The sequence below is a fragment of the Lagopus muta genome, chromosome 1 (genome assembly GCF_023343835.1).
Source record: "Lagopus muta isolate bLagMut1 chromosome 1, bLagMut1 primary, whole genome shotgun sequence".
Lineage (NCBI taxonomy): Eukaryota > Metazoa > Chordata > Aves > Galliformes > Phasianidae > Lagopus > Lagopus muta.
The window spans coordinates 32,938,067-32,961,368 of NC_064433.1; the positions used below are offsets into that span (position 1 = coordinate 32,938,067).

The 23,302-nt window shown below is 41.4% G+C and overlaps 1 protein-coding gene across 3 annotated transcripts in view; it reads left to right on the top strand.

Annotated features, from left to right (window-relative positions):
• Positions 1-23,302, top strand: part of SRGAP1 (SLIT-ROBO Rho GTPase activating protein 1) — a 138,537-nt gene that overhangs the window by 28,853 nt on the left and 86,382 nt on the right. The window contains exon 1 of one of the 3 annotated variants that reach the window (XM_048937579.1): positions 2,450-2,515. The exons of the other annotated variants lie outside the window; for them this stretch is intronic. The gene's annotated coding sequence lies outside the window, so the exon portion shown is untranslated. Of the gene's footprint in view, positions 1-2,449; positions 2,516-23,302 lie in introns of those variants that run through there. 3 annotated transcript variants of the gene reach the window in all.

The window sequence follows — 23,302 nt, forward strand, 5'->3', positions numbered from 1 at the left end:
AAACTGTTTGCAGAAGCAAATAGAACTTGTACATCAGAACATTTGCACTCAGTTGGATCACCTAGTAAGTAAGGAAAAACTTAAAGGCACTTCTGAACAATACATAGGTTTGTTCTCTCTCTTTCCTCAGTTCCTTCTTGAATAAATGTTTTAGCCAAAATTTTGCCTATTACTGGAATTTGATCGTTTAAGACGGATTTTGATTGATTGATTTATATTTTAATCTTGAATTCACTATAAAACATTTTGAGTTGTGTCAGGGAATAAGTAGCACAGCTTTAACAAATATGCACATTACTTAGAACTCAATGTGTCGCAGGTTTTTAAAGTGGTAACAACTTAAAAATATAGTATATCCTGCAGTGTGTTTGAAAATTGAGGTGGTGTTTTGTCCTTTTACCTAAAAGGAAGCACTGCTCTCCCATGATTTTGCTATCTTACTGCATGTTATGCTCTGTGTGGTGGTAGTAGCACTGACTGCTAGATCTCAGTAAGACTGTGGGCACTATTGGTCCAACAGGAACTGTTTGGCAATTCATGGTACATCTTACAAGTATTTAAGTGAGAAAAATAAAGTTTTCTCAAATCTTCCAAGGGTCTCGCTAGTTTTGGCATGATTTCCAAGCTCCCTGTTTCTTTGGGCCCCTGATGTCTCACATTAATATTTATTAAAGTAATTTCCTCTTCTGAACAATATTTATGGATTTACACAGCACAACCAAAACTAAATTCCAGTATATATAGGTCTGCAGTTGCTGCATATCTCACTCTAAATCTGTTTAACTTTTGATCTGTATTATAACACAGATGAGTTCTAGTAACATGTTTTGCTTAGTCTGTAGGAAAATACCTATAGCATTTATAGCACATCTTTTGAACATTCACATTGAACGGAAGCTTAGCTGTAGAAAGAGGTCACGTAGCCCTCTTTTAAATTTATAGCTTCTGGTCTTCTGCTTGACAATTCCTGCACAATTCTACAAGCAACAGGAGACACTGCTTGGCATGCTCTTATCTGTATGATAATTTGACTTTAGTGAAGTTTTACAGCTATGTACCAAGATAATGTATTAATTATGCTCAGTGCATGTCTTTAAGGAAGTACAATTTGCCATTACCAACAATCAGATAAGGTACAAGAGAAGATAAAAGAAGTTATCCAGAACTGCAGAGTGTACAAGCATGTGTGTGCCCTGTTGGCTTAGAGGCAATTTCTGCAATATATTTCCTACCACATGCACTAAATTTGTGTAAAATATCACTGCTCACTACTCTGCTTGTGGGCCATTCTTTCAGTACTGCTGAATGAATGAGTTGTGAAGAACAGTTTTGCATCTGTGGGCTATGAATGAAGCAATGGATTATATATTAATGTGATGGCCTTCCTGTGTGGCATTTTGATTGCTCAGATACACTGACCACGCTTCCTTTTGATACCTAATTTAAATGCATGCATACTTACGCATATAGGATGAAAATAGCATTTTAAATGCATATGGCTTGCTAAGTTTGTGGTAAGAGTGAAAAACAGTTTAAAAAAGTATACTGCACTTGAGAGCCATATTCTGACCTTGCTGCATCAGCCCCTTCTCAATGCCCTTGGCGTGAGTGTGTTCTGAAGGCTGCGTGCCTGCAGGGTGTGAAGGGGAAGATGGGATGTCCTTGGGATATCAGTGTTACAGAGCAGTGATGTTTAATGCCTGCTGCAAAGACACTGAAGGAGAGATAGTGATAGCAATTCCAGCGTACCTTTCTTTGTATTTTTGTTTTTCCCTCACTTGCTGGAGAACAAATTTTGGTGGGAGCCCAAGAAACCAATCTGTCAGTGACTGTTCCACTTGCTGCTAAGCAGTTAATAGCTCTTGCCCATCTCTGAGATAGCACAATTATTTGCGAGGGAAGTAATTGCTTATCAATAATATAGACACAGTGGGAAGAAGGCAGTAAGTATTTTAAATTTAATTTTGAGCCTTTTTAGTTGGAAAATATAAAATCATTGCTTTTACTTTGTAGGAGCAATGATTGTTTCATGCTGCCTGTAAACAAATAGATTCATCAACAGTCATCAGCTGGTCTGCTAAGATAAGACAATATCCCTGGACTAGCTTACAGGGATTAATAAAGACATGGTGCCAGAATTAAAACAGATTTTTTTTTATTTTTATTTTTAGAGTTAATAGATGAATTGAGGAAAAGGGAGTCTTTTTTTGCATGCACCATCATCTCTGTGTTGAACACATCCAAATAGGAAAAACTATACTAACAAAGAAGGAATTGTTGATTTGGAAGCTGTATGGGAACTGCTGAGTCACGGCCTGAACCTCTGATTGATCGCCTGAGGTGAGCCATGAGTCAGCCAGAGGAGCACAGCTGAAGGCAATTCACCTGTGCTGCCGGAAGGGGTGGAGCCTGGCTGCACCCCTCTTAGACCTATTGAAGAGCTGGCTACCAGAGGGGAAGGATCTTTTCTGGAGATTGCCTCTATTGGTGTTTTGTAGATGAGCCCAGCCAAAGGGTAAGCTTTCCATTTATTCTCTTTTGTTATCATTGTCCGCTTTGCCTAACTCTCTTGATTATCTTGATTATATTGTGATTGTAACCTCTTGATATCCATTGATTATACAGAAGCACTTGGAAAGGGTTTTGGGACTTCACTGGATTAATACTTGCTTTTTCTTTGCATGTCCGCTGACTATTGCTGCTCTCAGTAACAGCAAGAACAAAAAAAAGCTAATCTACCTCTGCAGTCATTACTTCTGGTTTGTTTAGGTGGACCTTGTTCGTTTCCTTTTGCCAATTTCCAATTTTGCCATTAGATCCCCAGCAAATTCTGCCTTAGAAAGTGTAGGATCTTTCTCCCCCATGTGCTTTGATAAATAACAAGCAGCAGGTGCACTTGGTCACAGGTGTTTCTAGATTTGGCAGTCTGGTCAGATGGGTTACATTATTCTTCAGCCGTGATAAGAAGAGTAGTGTTCCCTGTGCCTCTTCAGAGAGTTGATGCTTGTCAGATGCCAAAACTTCTTTGGCAGGCTGGAGTTGCAAAGTATGTATGGGCTCCTGAAAGAAAGTAAAGTTACCATATGCATTCAGTGAGAATTTTATCTTCCAGTAGTTTGCTTATTAAAGAGAGATGCTAAATTTTCTTCTAGAAACACTCTTAATTAGGAACGTTCAGTTTACCAAAATAGTTTCCAGAGTCCACAGCAAGCATTTTTCACCTTCTCTTTTGGATCAGGCAGAGAGTGAGCTGCAATCCACGACTAGTCATCATGGATCTCAGTGGAGTTCCTTCCGTCCCAAGAGACTTCTGCCAGCAAAATGCCAAGGTTCTACCATCGGGTGATAGATGGCATCATGTTAAAAGACTAGATATATGTGAAAGAGACCCTAATTTGGGTATGCAGTAGTGACAAATAACTTTCAACTAGCTCCTTTAAACAGAGCACGTAAAAATAGATAATCAAAGCAAGACCAAATCTGTATTTCTATACGAATATCAAATGCTAGCTAATACAGATATATTGGTGTGCAATACAGACTAATATTTCACACTGAAATATCGTAATTAATTAAAAGTTATTAGAATAGTAATTAAAGTAACAATTAATTAGGATATTTCAGTGTGAAATATTAATCTGTATTGCAGAATAAGAGTAGGTTATGCTATTAGGAGAACAGCTTTGTTCTTTGAGGAAAGTGACACTGTTTTGCACTAATAATCCAAATTTATCAACAAGCGATTATGACAGAAATTACTGACAGAAATTCAGTGTATGCATAGAAATTATCCTGGGGGAAGAAAACTTAGAGGGAATCTCACCAACACTTAAAAATATTTAGTGGGTTGATGTTAAGAGGATGGGACCAGGCCTTTTGGAGGTAGCCAGCAGCAGGATAAGGGGCAGCGGGCACAAACTGCAACATGGCAAGTTCAGTATGAACATGAGTAAGACCTTACTTACTGCGAGCGGGGCAGAGCACTGAAACAAGCTGCCCAGAGAGGTTATGGAGTCTTCTTCTCTGGAGATATTCAAAACTTGTGCAACCTACCATAGGGAACCTGCTTTAGCATGGCACTGAACTCAGTGATCTTTAGAGGTTCCTTCCGATCCCTGTGGTTCTGCTATTCTGTAAATACACTGTCAGTTTCGCACAGTAATTCTAATGATGTAGAATACAAAAATAAATAAGGATTGCTGCCAGGTAGAGAACAGTGATGACCAGAGACTCTATTTGCTTTTGCAACACAAAGAACTCACAAAATGTATGATGTGGAAGTAGTGGTCAAATACAAATTACTTTCTTGGAGAACCCACAAGAGAAAATCTGATTTTGTCTCGAGTCTTTGTTCACAGTTTATCCACTGAAGAGTTCTAATAGTCAATGTAATGTATTTGAATTCAATTTTCTCATTAAAAATGAAAAAGCCTCCAAAAAAACACTTCCCATTTAACGTTTCAGAAAGGAAGTAGATAAAAACGAGGAAACAATCAAAGGCATATTAAAAGGAGCAGCTTAAAGGGTAAAATACATAATAAACTATGGATTAAGCTATGGATCAAACCATTAAACCATGGCTGTGGTTTAATGTGGTGTCTGTAAGTGTTCAAAGTTAATAGTATGGTACATGTCAAAGAGCCTGCTGTGTAAATCCACGGTGCACAACATCTTGAATGCTGCAGGCGTGGCAGTCACTTTATCTCAGAAATAAAGAAGTATAATTAAAGGAATATAGAAGATTATTAGAAGCATGCAGCCACTTATGTGCAAAAATGATTCCAGATAGTCTGGAAAGAAATCACTGGAGAGGGAAAGGGGAACTTGTATGCAGCTGTAAGTCAGCAAAATAATATGGAGAAGATGACTGGGAGTGACTGAAGTGGTAAAGCACTGGAGTATGTTTTTCCTTAAGACAGTGAGGACAAAGTATGTATAGGATTAGGAAGGGATTAGACCAATGATTAGCCTTTCCTGAAAGCGTTCTGCACGAAAGGTGGTCTCTAGCTTGGGAGCGGTATCATGGGTATAGCAGCACGACTGAGTGACTGTTGGCCTTGTCATATTAAAAATGTTTTGCAGAGCTTTTAATCTAGCCTAGCGCACATCAAATAAAGATAGTTACAGTCTTCCCAGGCAACCTATTCTTGGGTTTGACCACCATCACAGAGAAGAGTTTTTCCTTACAGCTTCTCAGAACTTCCTGTATTGCTGTTTCTTTCTACTACCTCTCATTTTGTCACAATGCACCTCTGGGAACAGAGTCATCTGTCTTCTGTATTCCTTCTCACTGGGTTGAGCAGAGCACTGATATCTCCCTTTGTATTTTAGACAGTCATTAGAAGTGGGGAAAAAAAATCAAGTTGCTGTTTTATTTTCATGTGGGAATTGTAATACAAATGTCTTTTGCCTCAGAGCTCATCTATCAGCTGAATTTTCTAATTATAGGAGTTTTTCCCTTCTCTTTAAGGGAGTGTAGTTCAGCTGAACTTGTCTATTAAATAGTAATGAAAACCATAGAAAGAACACTTGCATTACATCTCTCTGAGCATTCCATTTTGAATCCAGATACATTCAACTTGAAGTGTTTTGTTCTTTCAGGCTTTCTTCCAACAAAATATGAAAATCATGTGTGTAAGGAAATCTTGTAGGAAAATTCTGAGCTTTGCCTTTTGATATAAAATTTGGTTTTGACTTAATTTTGTCAGAAAGCCTTTGAGCAGATGTTTAACATATTTAGTACATCTGGATGCATTTTTGCTGCTGCCAGAGGAATTGTATTTGAGTGTCTTCTGAAAATGGTGGCCTCAACTGTGTTTCCCAAGCCTTCTGAAAATTCATATTTGTTATATTTGAAGTTGTGGCAATTTCTGGTGTTGCCAGATATGATCAAGATGAGGAAAAAACATTGAGTTTATTTTACATTTTATCCTAACAAATTATGGCAGTATTCTGTACTGTTTTCTCATTGAGTACCTAATGATCTCCATCAGTTGGTTCTTACACATCTTCAGAGCTCTGTGTTTACTGCGTTCAGGAGTAGCTGGTTTCACTTAGTTTATTTAAATCACTTAAGCTCCTGATAGGACTCTCTCAGAAAAGGAAAAGCCAGCAAGGACCCCAGTTTGATTGGGTTGGAATTGTTTCCTTGTTTTAATAACTAATTTTTCTTTCCTACCAGACATTTGCAATTAGTGCAAAGTTAAAAGCTGATTTTACTTTTTGCTCTTCCAGATATTTGAATTTCCCTTGGAATAGCCAGAAAACAGAACAAAAGAAAAAGACAGGAGGAGTTGCTGTCTTTTACTGTGGCATTTGGCTCTGACGTCTGTTCTGATGGTTTTAACTGCTCAAAACATACCATGCATAAGCAGACACTCTGCAGTACTGTGACCAAAGCAGTTACTGAGTTGATGATATGGAACACACCTTAAATGAGATGATTGTACCTGCTAAGATTTATTAAGAAGCATTTTGGCTAGGAGGTTTATAAGATTTAAAACCGAGCATTAGTATTTTCAAATCAGCAGAAAGGGAAGAGAATCAAATATGAAGGCTTAGTGTTTGTTACTTCTTATACAGGGCAACTCAATTTGTTCAGGTGTGTAAAGCAGTGAAATTCTTAGGGCCTGATTTTAGAAGTTGATGAGCATAGATAACCTGGTAACTTTAATGTAGTTGGCATCACACCTGTTGAGCTTCTTAAAAAGACCTTCACCTGGAGTCAGCTGAAGCACCAGCTGCTTCTTAAGCTCATTCCTTGGAGGGCAAGTGTTGGGAAAGTCTTTTTGTCTTTGGAAGGTGACTGGCAAAGACAAGCCCTTGTCCATTGCTCAGACCTGGATTCCCAAGGGCATTAAAATAAGTTATAAGAATTTTGCAGCTTGTTTTATGGAGGTTACAACGCTGGTAAAAGTTAATACAGCTCTGATTGGAAGGACTCTGTGAGGGCACTGAAAATGTCTTTTTCAGTGTTTCTCATGAGACACACTGAAAGTGCTCATAGCAACTATCACCAGGGAGACCAGTGAAATCCTGAAAAATCCCAAGGTCAGACGAGAGCACCGAGGGACATCCCATTTCGATTAACAGGTTTTTGGACCTTACAGTTCTTTTCCCCCTGCATTTCAACTTTTTAATGGCTAAAGTGGCTGAGGTACACTGTGCAACTTTGAAGGACTGTATGGAGAGCAAGGAAGAAGGAATTAATTCAGAATAAATTCTTTATTGTGCAAAAAAGTTAAACACAGCCTATTACATAAGGCTAGAATGAGGCTGGTATTATAATGATATTAAACCTCAGAATGTGCTGTCTGGATACTAGATGGCTGTAAGAAATGTTTGTGATGGATACATGCTGCATCATAGCCATCAATCCACAGTCTAACACCTTGCAGCTTCTTACTTTTTTTAATGTATAAAAGGTCATCTCATGCAGGTGCTGACTTTTTTTTTTAGGTAACATCTGCATCTTGGCAAATTTCTGCTCTGGGTACCATGAGCCATAGTTAGATGCAAAGCTTGATGTTATGCCGAGGATGTGTTGTGGTTGTTTTATTCTTAGCTTGTAAACTGGGAGGAAGTATTTCACAATGCTCCTACTAATATTAAGTGAAAGGGATGCTGGAAATTCAGAATGTCTAGTTGGCAAATTCTGGGATAATTCTTCCATCGTTTGCCAAAGTCTGACAGCTGGATGCAAATGTCCTGTTTCTCCTAGAAACAGTCAAATTGTGGATATGATGTATGTAGTTATAGAGATTTTCCTGTAGTTTTTATTTTCTTACAGTGCTTTCTTGAAATAGAGTGACTTTGCATCTGCTTCTTTGTACGTTTTGGTCGTCTCCTTTCTTCCAAGTTTATTTTGCTGTGCTCAGGACTTCATTCTGTGGCGTTACAATAGGTCTTAATGTATGTTGTTGGCTTGAGATGCATCCGTAACTTTTGCCAGTTTTATTTTTGGGGTATTAGAAATATGACGGCAGTCACAATCTGGCTTCCTCTCACACCGGTTGCTGTTCTCCAGTTATCTGACATCTGGTTTGTGGCCTTTTTATCGTTGCTTTTTAAATGGAGAGCAATAAATAGGCCATGTGGGATAAGAAGTAGGGATAGCTGTTTTCTGCTATTGATTACCTTATGCATGACCACACTTTTTAATTTGCGTGGCTAAACAAAAAGGCAGCGGTACAGCCAGCAGCTCTTTCTTACGTAACGTTTGCAAAGAGTGCTCTTGGGGCTGTGGCCTTGATGAGTAGGTCGGGCTGGTATTGATGGAACCAGCCACTGGGGAAAGGCACAGCGGTGTGTTGTAGCTGGCTTCACTGGCCTGGTGCTGGTGAACACTGTGTAATACAGGCAGGCAGAGATGGTTGGGGTTTGTTCTGGAGCAGGGAGCTCTTTAAATTCTGCAATAAATCAGATGGTACTACAGTGACTGCTATTTTTAAGTGTCTTCAAGGTGACCTGTTCGTTGAGAGCAGCCCTGAGGAGAAGGACTTGCGGGTGTTGGTTGATGAGAAGCTCAATGTGAACTGGCAGTGCGTGCTTGCAGCCCAGAGGGCCAACCTGTGTTGCATCAGAAGAGGGGTGGCCAGAAGGGAAAGGGAGAGTATGGACCCAATCTGCACTGCCCTTGTGAGGCCCCATCTGGAGGACTGTGTCACGGACTGGGGCCCCCAGTGTAAGGAAGATGTGGAGCTGTTGGAGCAGGTCCACAGGAGGGGGAGCTAGTCTAGTTCAGCCTGGAAAAGAGAAGGCTGCAGAGGAACATCATTTGTGGCCTTCCAGTACCTAAAGGAGGATTGTAAAAATGACAGGGAGAGACTTCATTTACTAGAGTGTGTAGCGATAGGACAAGGGATAGTGGTTTTACAGTGGAAGAATTGGGATATTACGAAAAAATTCTTCACTGTGAGAATGGTGAGGTGCTGGCACAGGCTGCCCAGAGAAGCTGTGGATGGCCCATCCCTGGAGGTGCTCAGGGCCTGGCTCCATGGGGCCCAGGGAAACATAGGCTGGTGGGACGTGTTCCTGCCCAAGGCAGTGGTTTGGAGCTAGATGATCTTTCAAGTCTCCTCCAACCCAAGCCATTCTATGATTCTCCGATTGCGTCTGGCTGTTAGCAGGCAAGTTGTGAGGTTGTAGGCTATGCTGCTTGAATACTGAGTGATGCCCATCACTGCCTTTCCAGTACCCCTTCTATGCCCCGAAGAGCTGGCACATGATGCATGGAGGAAGGCTTAAGCAGGAGCAGGTAACTGTGCTCCTGCAGGGATGGAGCTTGGAATAGCGTTTGTCATGAGAGTAAAACAACAAAAGAAGGCCTTAGAAAGTGACCTGGATCAGGTGTATCATTTGCCTAGTGTCAGGATTAGGTGTAACACTAGAGAGGAGAAAAGTACCTGTTCAAGAGCAATGACCAGCAGCGTGTACAAGGAAAATGCTAAAGGATGGTGTCTTTATGGCATGTTCCACTGCACTGAATGGTTATACCGATACACCTTTCATCATTGTTAGTATACAGAAAATTTGAGATAGTTCAGAGATGTCATTGTTTACAGGGTTTGTCTTCATTCTGACTTTGTGAGCTATCTCTAATATTTTAAATTTTCCCTTAAAACTCATAATTAATTTGTTTTAAGGTGCTACTAGCACTGTGCTCGTTTGGTTACATGGCAAACTTACCTGCCTGTGTGCTAATCTTAGTTTCAGGCTAGAATATGTCTGCTCTTACACTGAAACTTTTCACATTAAATCAAGCTTAATATAAGTTTGGAAAGTTTTTGGAGAAGGAATTGATTTGGATCTGGGAATAGAAGTTATTTTAATACTGAACTTCCATGCTGCACAAAAGAAGAAAATGATTTGAACTTAATTTTTTATTTATGTTAAAAAAACTACTTTATTTTCAAACTTAATGCGATTTGCAGAGCTTTGGAGTTTGTATGAGGGAGGTTATTTGTTTGGTTTGGCTTGGGTTGGGTATTCATAGTAGAGCTGCAAAACACAAGAGTAGGAAATATCTTTTTATGCGGCGTCCATAAATAGGTATAGTATGTCTTTATTTAATGGTATCTCTACCCATTCTAAGCAAATAAATATCATTACATATGCTGGGGAATACATCCTGTACCATTTCATATTTTATCTTCATAACAAAATGCTCATAAAAAGCATGCAGAATTGCATAAGAATATGTTGTTTGCACAGAATAGAAGGAAATGCCTGTGACTTAAGAGACATTTTTATTTTTCTAATCGTGGCAGTGAAATTATGTTCTCGGAGACAAAAACTTTCTCATAGAACATAGGAAAATAAATCTTTCATTCCACTAATATGCTTGTAAGACATCAGTTTGCCAGGTTATAGGATTCAGAGAGTTTTAAGATAGAAGAAATTGGGTTGGTTTGTTAACTTCACCTTTTAAGCATTTGTTTCTTTACTGCCTTCTTTCTTAGTAGGGAAAACAGTTTAAAAAGGAGTGGACTGGCATTGTCACCTTACTGAGTCATTTGTAAACATTATAAATTAATTTGTTATATAGACAGTTTCTGTGCTCCAAATTCTGAAGACGTCAGGGATGGTACTGAATTTGGAAGATTGCTTTTGTTGGAACTTACAGACTGTGCCTCAGATGCTTTTCTTCATGTGGGCCTACACTGAGCTTACAGTCAGTTCACATCCACACACGTGTATGACAGACTTCAGGTTTGTGCTGATGTTACTTGCCTTGGATGATACTTTAGGATGTGGTGACTGCCACAAAATGAGCATCCCTGAAAGCCTTGCCATAGCCTGTGCCGTGGTGGCCAGGCATCTGGGCACTGCTGGGACCTTCAGTTGCACACTGTCCCAACCACAGGCCTTGAGCAGTCCTGTCTCTGTGAGGCAGCTTGCAGCTCCCCCACTCTTAGGCGGTGCCCTGAGTTTCAGTCCTCCAAATATAGATTGTGGTTTACTCACCAGGCCTAATTTATTCCCTAGACTGTGTAATTTTATACTTTTTGAAGTGACTCTCTGGATTTGGAACAAAATCCATGCAAAAATAAGCGTTAGCTTTAAAAAACAGAATGGTTTAAATGCGTTTAGAGTTTACAGAGTGTTTATCCAGCATTGAATATGCTGAGGTCCTTCTCTCCAGCTGCCTTGTGCTGACTTTTGGGAGCCCATAGCAGCTTATCCTGCCTTTGCAGCAAAGGTGCTGTTCAGTCTTTCTTGAAAGTTAGTGTTCTGGTCGTGCTGGCTCCTGCAAAGTGAGATCTGCACCTAACTGCAGAGAAAGGAAATAAGTTTCTTGATGCTAAACAGCTTGCCCCATTGTATTTAAGGTGTATACTTTCACATTCTTATCTGGGTACTCACTCTGTTACTTCCATGTGTGCTCCTCACACAACCCTGTTGAGTTTTGTCATTAAGACATACAATAGTTGGTCTGTTAGGCAGTGATATGCAATGGAGTGTCAGCAACTTGCTTATGCTTGCAGTGTTATGAATATATTTTTTTTCATAGCAGCTTTCATTATATTTACTGTTATATTGTGTATTACTGCTTCTTTCACAACTTATGCTGTCCGTCTTCTGAGTTATGGCTGATAGATTGATGCATTACTCCAGAGGCAGAATATCATTCTATCATAGCATTGCTAACAAGCGTGATAGAGCAGTTAAATAAACACAGTGTGCTTTAACTTTGCAAAATAGGTGGTACTTTTATCTTCAAAAAAGACAATAGTGATCTCTGTGCATTTTCTAATGCCCTACCTACCTCTATGGGTAGACTGCTTCCATCAGGTCCAGTGAAGAGGACATCAGTAACCACTAAAATAAGCCACTCAGAACAGAAGATTAAGCACTTGCAGCTGGAACAGAGCATGGCAAAATCCCAATGAAATGTATTATATATTAATGGTAACTTTGAGTAAACTATTGGTGACTCCAGAAAGACAAAAATTGAGTGAGGTAGAGTGACATGGTTTAGTGGGAGCTACTGGGAATAGGTGAACGGTTGGACTGGATGATCTTTTAGGTCTTTTCCAACCTTGGTGATTCTATGATTCTATGACCCCCCCCCCCCCCCCCCCCCCCCCCCCGCCAAAAAAAGGTAGATTAACAGATTAACATAGAGGCATGAAAAGGATGAAGAAGATCATACTTAATGAGCATTAATAGAGGGTAGGCCTCAGTTAGGTCCTTCTGCAGGAAGACATCATGTTGTGGCTAAGTCCCTTGCCTAAGATCTCTGCAGATCTGGATTGCTTTTTCAGCTTTCCTGCTTGGTTTGTAGTTTCCTTTAGGTCTGCTTCCACAGTGTAAAGCAGGGATGGTGCTTTTTTTGTTTTTTCATCCTTCTGATGGTAAACTGTGGGAGAACACTGTCTGTTACTCTATATTTACACATGATTTAGCACAGCAGGGTTCCTTCTTAGCTGAGTTTTCTGGAAGCTTTTCTGCTTAAGGAATAGACTAATTTTATCTACCTCAATTATTACGCCATGCACAAGTTCAGAAAAATGAAGATGACAGCAAACTTTTTTTTTTGTGCTGTGGAAATAATGCACTTAGCTTTCTTACTCATTTAAATATACACTTGAAACTGATGAATATTAACCTTGAACAGAAATATCCCATCAAATCCTTTACACTCAAAACCTGCTTTGAAAGAACACTCCTCTGATGTAGCAAGAGTTAGATTATTAAGAGATCCTCAGAAATCTCATTTAAAAGAAAAATAGTGTCAGCGTGCTGTCAGTATCAGTGAACACCTCAAGTTTTCCCATCAGAGACGTTCTTTAGAGGGGGCACTGGTAATTCAGGTGAGCTATCAGTTTTTTCAGTTGACAGAACTAGGCAAAAAACCTCTGTCCAATAACAAAATAGTAGGAGTCTTCTAGGTGCTCCCAGTGAAATCAGGCTTCTTGGTTAACATCCGCTACAAAAATCTCTTGCTGATTTGCACCAAGGCAACTCATTTCTCTTTGTGTGTAATTTAATCAGCGAGATACCAGACTGGAGCGTGGCACTGTGTAACACAAGACCCGTACCAACTTCAGGTCACCATGGTATAATCTATCTGCTTTCTCAGAGTAAAGGCAGGAGCAGATTGGATTAACTGTTACGATGAAAGCAACCATCATGTGCTGGGGAAGGCTGCTGAGTGTCAGCCTTATCCGAGTCACAGGCGTGAGCTTGTGTTCAGCTGTAAGTGTCGGTTGTCCTGCAGGTTCAGATGAAATTGCTTGCGTTACTGATGTTGGAAACGTGTGCCTTCATGGGGTTGTGGCAGAGTAAGACTTTTTTATGTATGAAACTTGTTGGTGTGGTAACTGCCTGGAGGTTTGGTGATAATGCTACTATGAGCATAAGAAAGAAGTTGTGATTTAGAAAATGTGCATCACTTCAGATTTTAATTTCATGTTTGCTTTTCTGACTTCCTCTACACATTGGGACCTTACTAACACAGTTGGTATTTTGAGAAGCTGTCTTAAAATGTTGAGTTCATAAATAGACACGTTTGTTTCCATTCTTGTTTACCTCTCTTTTCCATCCAGCTCCCACTTCCCTATTAAAAGCCTCAGAAGACAATTTGCTTTCTGTTGGAGCAAGAGGAATGTGCTTGTTTGTTTTTCTCTACCCTTCAGACTTGTAACCCGTTTTCCTAAGGAACCATCACTGCAAGCTCCTGCCCGTCATCACTGCTCTCCTCTCTGGTACTTTCTGAGTGCCCAGGCAGGTTTTGGGCCAAATTGGTCAGAGTGTCAGCAGTCGGCAAGGCAGGGTGCTCCTCTCAGTCTGTAAAATCTGCGGAGCTCTTCTGTAGGCGGGAGGTATCGTGGCTTTTCCAGCTAAAGGCTGTGTTAATTAGCTCATCTTTCATTAGCTGTCAGAAGCCTCTGAAGGCAGGAGACAGAAGCAAACAGGTTTCATCACTTCCGCTCTTATTTTTTCCTTTCCTCTGTCCTTGTCTCTACTTTTTCCCGTTCGCTTCCCCTCTCTGAACAATGCCGCTCTCTGGGGAGGGCCTGCTGTTCGTCATCCTGTTATTTTGACCACTGCTCTCGTCTTTGCTCTGCAGCTGCTTATCTTCTTAACCTTCCTTGCCTAGAAGTTGTTAGAGATGCTGTCGGGAGGCCAGCTGGGAGGCACAGAACAAAAGGCATCAAGGCTGAAAGGTCCATCAGGAAACAGGAAACTGGAGTTTTTTGGGGGGATGTTTGCTTGCCGCAGGGCTGCTCTCGCTGTAAAGCCTGATCCTGCCTTCCTCTGCTCAGTGAATGATCCTCATCGGTGCGCTCAGGCTCTGGGAAGCCAGCAGAGTCTCTCCTTGTGTGTAAGGAGCTGGATTGAGTCCTTATTTTGAGAGCCAGCTGAATTGTTTCTTGCCTTTGAAATTCACGCCAGCAGCAGCCTGCGCGCACTGAAAACCCAATGTACTCCGGTGAGTTAATCACCCGAACATTCAACAAATGGCTAAGTGGCAAACTTTAGGCAGATTATGTTTCACTGAATTGTTTTCCCTGTTTGTTGTTTTTTTTTTTTTTAAATGTCAAATATATCACAGTGTAATTTATGAAGACATGCCTGTGAGCAGAACCACGAACACTTATAGGGACACTTCTTTCAGACAACATATGGCACAACCTATGAATTATGCACAGCCAACATATGGAGAATGGAGACAGCCTAAGGAAACGATTAGACCTGTTATCGTAGCAGTAACTGTACATTATTTTCACTTGACTGGAAAAAATGCAATTCTACTTTAGATTGAGACTGTGATTGTGGCTTCCAGGTGCCATATATTAGCAACACATACGAGTATTTAGTAGTTGCTAGGAAATGCAGCGTTTTAGTTTTGGCTGTAGCTTTGGTTCATTGAAAGGCTGGTCCTTCCCTGTGCTCAGTCTTGGGCTGCCAAACGAGTTAGTCTCTCTGCAAGCATAGTGGCATAAAAATAGGTTTCAATTTTTGTAACTGTATTATTGTAAAATGCAAGTTATACTCCAACAAATATGACACTCCAGATGGGCAGCTTTCAGCTTTTATTGCTTCCTGCTTTTCTTGGTCTGAAAAGTAAGTTTTATGTTTTTAAGCACAGATTAATTGCTCTGTTCCATCAACGAGATCAGCTCGCCCTTCAACAGGCTTGCCATTAGCAAAATGCTGATAAGTGGAGTTTGGACTCTTCTGGGATGGAAGGCCCAAAGGTTTTTAATTAATATCCTGGCTCTGTTTCTCAGCGCTGCTCCCATAGTGTTTACTTCCCGGAAAAATATCTAAAACCTGTGTGTTCTGCTGGTGCCTGACCTGCAGCATTTCTTTGCAACCATATTGTGTGTGGGTCACTGGGCGTGCAGAACTGTACCATTCAGTGCTGGTTGGCCATGCTGCTCCAAAATTTCTGTTGTGGTTAAAGAAGTTGGGACATGACATGCTTTAAATGCTTAAAACTCGTGTTACAGAAGAGAAAAGCTTCTGGAACTTCATCAGTGTGAAATGAGTATTGTAAAACCAAAGAAAAAGATGTCACGGAAGGAATGAACTTTTTTGCATTTTGAGATTTATAGCCAAGCCTGTCGTATGTGTGGAGCCCTATTGGAGCTTAAGGACAGCTTTCTACTCTCAAGTGTATCTGTGAAGCACTTTACAGTCTGTTATCTCCTCTTTTTTATTAGGGTTGACTGTTAACTCTTGCCAGCTGACTGATAGCTAAGTAGGTGTTCTCCAGCCTCTTCATTAGATATGTTTCCCTAGCCAGCCTTCTGGGAAGGGCTACCTGCTGGTAATTAGCTAAATCAGAATCCCTATTCCACGTTAGCAGTCTCACTTCAGCCACTACCATGTTCATCACGCAATGTGTTACATACATATAGTATGTTAGCTAGGGATTGTTTAAGCATCTGGTTTGTACACACTGAAAGCCTATGAAACTACTGTGCTTCTGAACGGATGATTGTATTTTCTGGATTTCTGTTTCCTGAAGACATTTGTCACCATATCATAGCCTTCAACATAGAGAATTTACAGACTGTTCAGATATTTATGTATAGAATAAAAATGTGGGATAGCTTCTACCTTTTCCATGGAGGGATAAGGGAAGAGGGCAGGAAGCATCTTAAATGATCAAATGATGAGCAATAATATTAGTTTTGGTAGAGGAAATGCATAGGTAAATCTCCTTGTCCTTGTGTTTAAGCTGTATATGGTGACCGGTATTTATCTGATTAATTCTCTTTCTGGAAATCCAGGACACCTTTCCTTAAGAGAATTTGGAATGGATATGACATATCTGCTTCTGAGATTTTCAGAATTTAGAGCAGCACTGCTCTGCATGACTACGGGTTGAGGCAAGTGTGCCCATAATGATATACTAGCTTGATAGATTTGGATGTCACATACGCGGCTACAGATGATGGAACACCAAAAGATACTGAATTTTTTCAGCTTCATGCCTCTAAAAATTGAGATTTAAGCCTGATCCTATTTCTATTGCAGAGGAGTCCAGAATTCTGAATGTTTTTCACTCGTGTCTGTCATGCCAACATCTGTAGAAAGGATTATCCACACTGCAGGAAGGTCAGGCAGTTCTACTTTGCAATGTATTGAACAAGGTCCTTACAGTTGGTCAGAATTTGCCATAAAATTTGTAAGACTTAAAATCAGAGCGTGGCATTTTGATAATATCTTTCTAAAAACTCCAACTGAGGCAGCCTGCGCCTGTGTTTTGTTTTGTGAGGTCAAGATTTTCGAGGAGGAGATGTAGTTCAAGGGCTTTTCAATCTTCTTGGCTTCTGTCTGTTGTGCAGACACTGTGGCTGAGCTGTGAGTAGCCTCCAGCTGGGGATCTCCTGAAAAATAATGGCTTCTAAAATGGGGGTGTGTTTGTGTGGTGATACATCTTATTAGTCTGCTAGCTTGAAACGTGCAGATAAGTTCTTAGGATGTAAAGATGCAGTGTGCTTGAGAATGGCAGACAGGAAGCTTATTTGTCCAAAGGCACTATTAAGAGGTACGGTGACCCAAGCACTAACTCTGCTGCTCTACTGCCAACTTGTGCTGACACGCAAGTCACCAGCAAACTTGTAACCAGAAGAAAGGCCTTTTACTTTTGAAGCAAATACATTTTTCCTGTTTTGGATGCGCTGAGAGCATCGCCCTGCATTTTAGAGGTTCTTCTTAGTTTGAGATTCACGAGGCTTATTTTCTTCCAAGTCTGAGGATTTGAAATCTAGCTTAGGGATTTTCCACAGTATTTCCACCACACTTCAAAATGCAGTCATTATGCTGAGTTTCTTCAAGCAAACTGAAAAGTTGCAGGGTAGTTGGGTAGTAAATTTTATTTGTATATCAACATCAGGTTTAACTGCTGTTTTTTATCTCACTAATGCACAAGTACACTACTTTCAGGATGAGGTAGTGTTTTCCAGATAGGAAGCAAAAAGTTATAAAGCAGCTTTTTACTCTTCAAAAGCACTTCTTAAATTCCTTCAATTAGAATCCTAGACTGGCAGTTAAGATTATACAGATAAAGCTTCATTTTGGAGCATTCAAAGGTGAGTAACATCCTTCCATAAATTGTAGATTGGTCGAAATATTGACAGAAAACGTACAGCAGCTTTTCATACTTCAGATGTCTTACAAGACTACATCCTAGCTGCGTCATTCCCCTTTACTTGTTTTTAAGCATTTCACCTTCTGTACTGGAACCCCTTACACTCTTCTCAGAGCTAGCATTTACTTCCTCTTCTCCCTGCAACTGCTGGGAGTAGATGGGGACAGCTGCTGTGCTCTCCTGCTTTACGCTTGGACAATTAACTCCTTGTGACCTCGCAGATGTTAGTTTTACAGGCTGAAGGCAGCATTGCACAGTTTCCTCTCTTCATCCTAGCTACAGATGTCTGTGTATTTGAATGCTCAAAAAGGGCTTCTTGACACCTAGAACAAAATGTTTTCCTTAGGAAGCAGGAGGAAGTTATTAGTATGCAGACCCTCAACAGAGCTCTCAAATGAGCTATTTCAGAAGTGCTAGTATGGGCGTAAATGCATCGCATACACTCTGTACCAGAATTGTTATTCTCCTGGATTTCCTTTACCATCAGTGACACGCTTGTGTCCGTGGGTGTGCATCTATGGAGGGGCCAACCTACAGCTGGCGGTGATCTGGGTGTCAGGAACCTGCTGTCACCCCTTCCCTGCTGCTCAGCCATTTCCCAGAGCTGTGCTTTTGTGTCCTGCTGTGAGACGTCAGACACCTCCTTCTGCTCGTGTCTTAGCTTTCAGCTGTCGCACAGGTATGGTGATAACTATCTCACTTTATGCAATGACTGGATAAAGGCAGTAGAGAAACTCAATGCTGTTCTAATTGTGTATTGTTTTAATAAGGGCTGCCTATGTGAGTTGTAGCAGACAAGCATCCGTCACCTGGAAGCTCGTGACTAGAATAGAACTGTGGTGGGGAGAGAAGCCAAGAAAGGAGTGTGGATTGCCAGGTCTGAGAATGAGATGTACAACAGTCACTGTAGCTCTTTGGTCCCTTGTGCTCAACTTTGAGGTTAGGAGAGGGAATGAGGATAGTCTGACCTCACTCTTTCCTATTGCAGTGGATGTAGAGTGGTGGAAACACTGTCCCCTCCTCAGCATGTGATGGCAGCAGAAGAGAGCCCCTACAACCCCTTCTTTTTGCTCCCTGGCAGCTTAAAGACAGGCAAATATAAGATGTTTAAATCTTCTACTCTCTCTCTGTCCCTGAGTAGCCTGAGTAGTCAAGTAGGAAGAAATGAAGGAAAAGAAGGAAGCATAAGGGTCTGAAAACGAGGGTTTGGGAAAGAAAGACATCTGTGTCCTTGAGGCATAGACTGGGGATAGGAGGAGGTGGGAAGAGCAGTGCAACAGCCTGTGGGATCTATATGGGATTGGGCTGCTTGGAGATGAAGCCCCTGATGTACATGGGCTTCAAGTGCTAGCAGCTGGGCAGAGGCGAGGCAAACACCCAAGAGTGGCAGTGGTGACTCCTTGAGGGATGTGTTTAGCTCAGGGGGCTGGAGGGAAATGTTTTTTTTTATCCCCACAGGTGTCCAAGGCCAGGCTGGATGGGAACCTGGACAGCCTGTTCTAGTGGATGGCAACCTTGCCCATGGCAGGGAATTGGAGTTGGATGATGTTTAAGGTCTCTTCCAATGCAAGCCATTCTGTGTTTCAGAGACCTGTGCATCTTGCACTTAGTTTTTCTCCTTTTTCCTGTAAAATTGATTCTCCAGGAGCTTTTTGATTTTCGTTTGGGATTTGAGTGAAATGTTTTTAATGTGTCAGGAAAAAAAAATAATCATAAGGTTAAAATGACAGATCCCAGCCTTGTGACTCCTACCAATAGCCTAAAGATTAGCTGAGTTAGTGGCATGCCTTTATTACGTATGATAAGGGAAAGCTGGAGGGGCCTGCTGAACTCTGCAGAGGCCATTCTGGGCAAATTTACCTGCTAGCTAGAGCTTCTTTTTCTGCCTTAGTTAAGGGCTGGTCATTACTGTGGTTTTCTAGCTATCATCTTACACCTGGAAATAATTAACACAAGATTGAGTTCCTTGTAGAATTCCTTCAAATATATTTGTTTGTGGAACTTATCTGTTGCATTTGCTGTGGCATTTATAATAGTTACAGTTCCTTCCTCCTGAGACAGATCCTTGTTCTGTTCTTGTGAATGGCTTTTTGCCATAGCATTTCCTCCCTCATGTATTTTCTTCAGACTTTTAAGTCCCTTTGAACAAGGAAGCATTTGTTTTTGCTTCTTATTTAATTCCCATAACTACCCTCTTTCCTGACTCGTATAGTTGTAGGAGCTCATAGCTTCTTTTCTGTTGGCATTCCAGCATCTGGACTTGGATGTCCTTAGTAAGTGCCCCTGGTCCATAACATGTACCCAATATCTTCTTCCATAGAGCTCTCATGTCAGCAACTGCCATCAAATATATTGCATCCTGTCTTCCTAACCCAGAAAGCATAGACTTGGAAGGAGAGGTGGCAAGAAGGAAAATGCTGCTGTACTTACAGAAGACATTCCAGTGTTGAAGGAGTCAGCTTGCTGTTCACAAAGCAAAAAGGCATGTTTCTGCTCCTTCAAAAAGGTCAGCACATGTCCGCTACCTAGCATATCTGTATTAGCCGGCTGGTGACTTGGTCAAGCTCTTGCTTGGCAAATCTGTCCCTTTCATCCATGGCTGGTGTGGCATCCAGCACTTTGCAAAAGGAAGAGTCCTATACAGTGTCATAGTTTGGTGTGTCTGGTTCAGATGGTTTTGGAGTACCAGCTCCTGTCATGGATATCTTGTCTTCCTCCACAAAACAAAAAAAGTAACAGTAAAAAAAAAAAAAAAAAATAACCTACAGAATAAGATACTTCCGTTTCCTCACGGTTGAGTAACATCCTGACACCTCCATGCCTCAGGCTTAACACACACATGAAGAAGCAATTACATGAAATACCACTTCCTCCCTAGCTTCCTCTGTGATTCAGTTGCTTCGTGTTCCTGTGCCCTTGGTGCCCTGGTGGGTCTGTCCCCAGCACAGGTGTCTGGCCCTCAACATGGTTAGCCCTCATGGGGCTGGTGGTGAAGCAGCCTTGGGGCATCACACCCACCATGCAGGAGGACTCCACTCATAGTCAACTGAATGAGGAATTAGGTTCCTGAACGTAGATACCGTGGTATGTCTTAGCTAACATAGGTGCCTTCACTTGAGACATGGTTTCCTATGGATTGTTGCTGCATACCACTGAACATCCATTAGTGGTATAGACGTGTTAAATGATGGTTTGGTCTGTAAAACTAAAAGGAAGTTCTTCCACAGGAAACAAGGTGAAATATGTGGTTGTATGTGCTGCAGGCTTTAGGCAGCAGAGCCGTTTATCAGGGAGAAAGCTATATCGTCCTTCTTGTTAATGCTTTGCACGTGCATTTTTACTCAAGTGCTTGACAGTATCTGTTGTACTTTGTGGCTGACAGTAATAAAAATCAACCCCGTGCTGGAGGATTTAGACTGGAAGGCAGCGAGCCCTCGGCAGTAGTGCCATTGCTCTTGCCAAGGCATCAGAATGTTGTTTTTTGGGAACTGTATCCTTGCAAGTACTTCACCGGGGTGTCTGATGCAGAATTGACAGACAAGACAGCGCCTCTGCCAGTCACTGCAGGAAATAATGGAGCCTGTGATCAGATGACGGCATGTCATGCAGGGCATAAAGAGCTTTTCTCGCCCCTTTTTTTTCTTAACACATGACCACGCATCTGAAGAGTATTTTTATTCTTACGCTGCTGCCCTGATGTGATGCTGCTCTTTTCACCCCCCTCCAAGGTGCTGCAGTGCCAGGCATGGCATCCCTGCAGCTGCTGCAACTCCCCAGCTGCTGCAGCTGCTGCAACACCCAACAACTTTATTCTCTAAATCAGTGAGTACAAGAAGTTCTTCAAAAAAGTATAGAACCTCTGTTTCCCAGGTGTTGTGTCCATACCCTGTTTTGCCCATCGTGCCACCAGCTTCTGTCTAGCCTGTGTGTGTTCAGGCATGGACTGTAAATGCAGCACGAAAACCTCATTGTTCCTGCGTGTGCAGCATTTGTCAAGTGATGGTTTGAGATTTCTGTGTACGTGGCTGACGGAAAGGTCTCCAGTACGTAACAGACAAGAGTAAGCGCAGCTGGGTGTGAATGCATTTGATCAGCACAGCTGCTGCTGTGAGCTGGAAATGGCTTCCTTGGCTAGATCTTAACAGTCTCATGTTGAAGGGGGTGCAGCACTGTGCCTTTGTGTGAAAGAAGGGTACAGCTTTTTGAGGTGACCTGCCCTTTACTGTATTTTTTACTCAAATAGTACATTATATTCAGATGTTTATGTCTGTAGGCATTAATAAGGAATGCCCTTAATCTTTCAGAACCTTATTCTGTATTTTTAACAGAGAGTTTTTGTATTGCAAGATTAAATATCTTCTCATGAATCCATCAGGTAGAATTCTCTGTTCTGTTCTGCTTTTCCGAATGCCCCTCATATAAGCTGCCTACAATAAAGCAAATGACTCCATTCCTCCAAATTTATTTTTAAAACCCCTCAGACATATGGGAATACAGAGGGAGCATATGTGTGCTGAGTAAAACATATTGGTAAATAGGGATGAGCATCTTGCAAATCAGTGCTTTACGTTTCTCCATAGTGCATGCGTGGAAAGATAATGAAGAAGCTCCCTTTTGCCCCCAAGCAGACACATTTGTCAGGCATCCCTCCATCAGGTACAGCCTCTGCAGAGCTGCTGCTTCTCCTGCACTGATGGTGGTGATGGTGCCCAAAGCTTTTATGTCTTCTCTTGAATTTTCTTTGGCAGCAGTTGCTTCGTTCTTTTTATTGGAAGATTTAAATTCTAAACATTCTTCCTAAATCACGCTGGTTAATGTCATTTTAGGAAAAAAATCCACAATGTTTCCCTTCTGCAGGAAGTGAGAATGTTTGAACTTTTGTTTACATCTTAATTAGACTCTTTCGATAAATTAAAAGACCAAAACTTTGCGGAGGAGGGAAGTTTTAATTAAAATCATTAAGTTCTTAGAACTGACTTGGGTTTCTTGAATTAAAATGCTTGAGGGCTATTCTGATTTATTGAGTTTTGTGGTCACTTTGTTTTTTTAGATGACCTCTACGCATCCTGTCCTTGCTGCCTTTTGGGCTGCAATAGGCTCTAAATGTATCTTTCTTACATGCCTGCACACCTCAGATGATCCCTGCACCACTCAGAGCATGAGCCTGGCCACAGAACCTGCCGGGGGGGGTGTCAGCCTCCAGGCATTGTGAGGGGGCTTGGCTGGACGTGGTTGTCCCAGCAGAGTCCTGGGATGAGAGTGAGCTGAGTTGAGCAGCGTTCCTCACTGCAGGGCAGATGGGAGGTTTTTTGGATGAAAGAATCACTTCACAAAACTGTAAGTGACCGACAATAAAAATGAAATCTGATACATTTCTATCGAAATCCATTTTATGTCTAGCCTTAAGGATGATGCAAGAAGCAATTATTCACAAGATTAAACTGTTGCAGATGTGCTTCTCTCTCAGAGGACAGGAGATCTGCCTCCAGTCATTTCCTCATGTTGCTCAGACTACACTAACTCTGGGTGGCTTTTCCACCCACTCTGAGGAGCTCAGCAGCTTGTTTGGCTGCAGTGTGAAGTGCTTGTAGGTTTGCTAGAAAACTTTTTCCTAGCAAGCTGGCTTACAGCCACCTCTTTCTGTTTAAGCTACTGGCTTTTCTGATCTGAAATTTGCTTATCTCCAGTGTG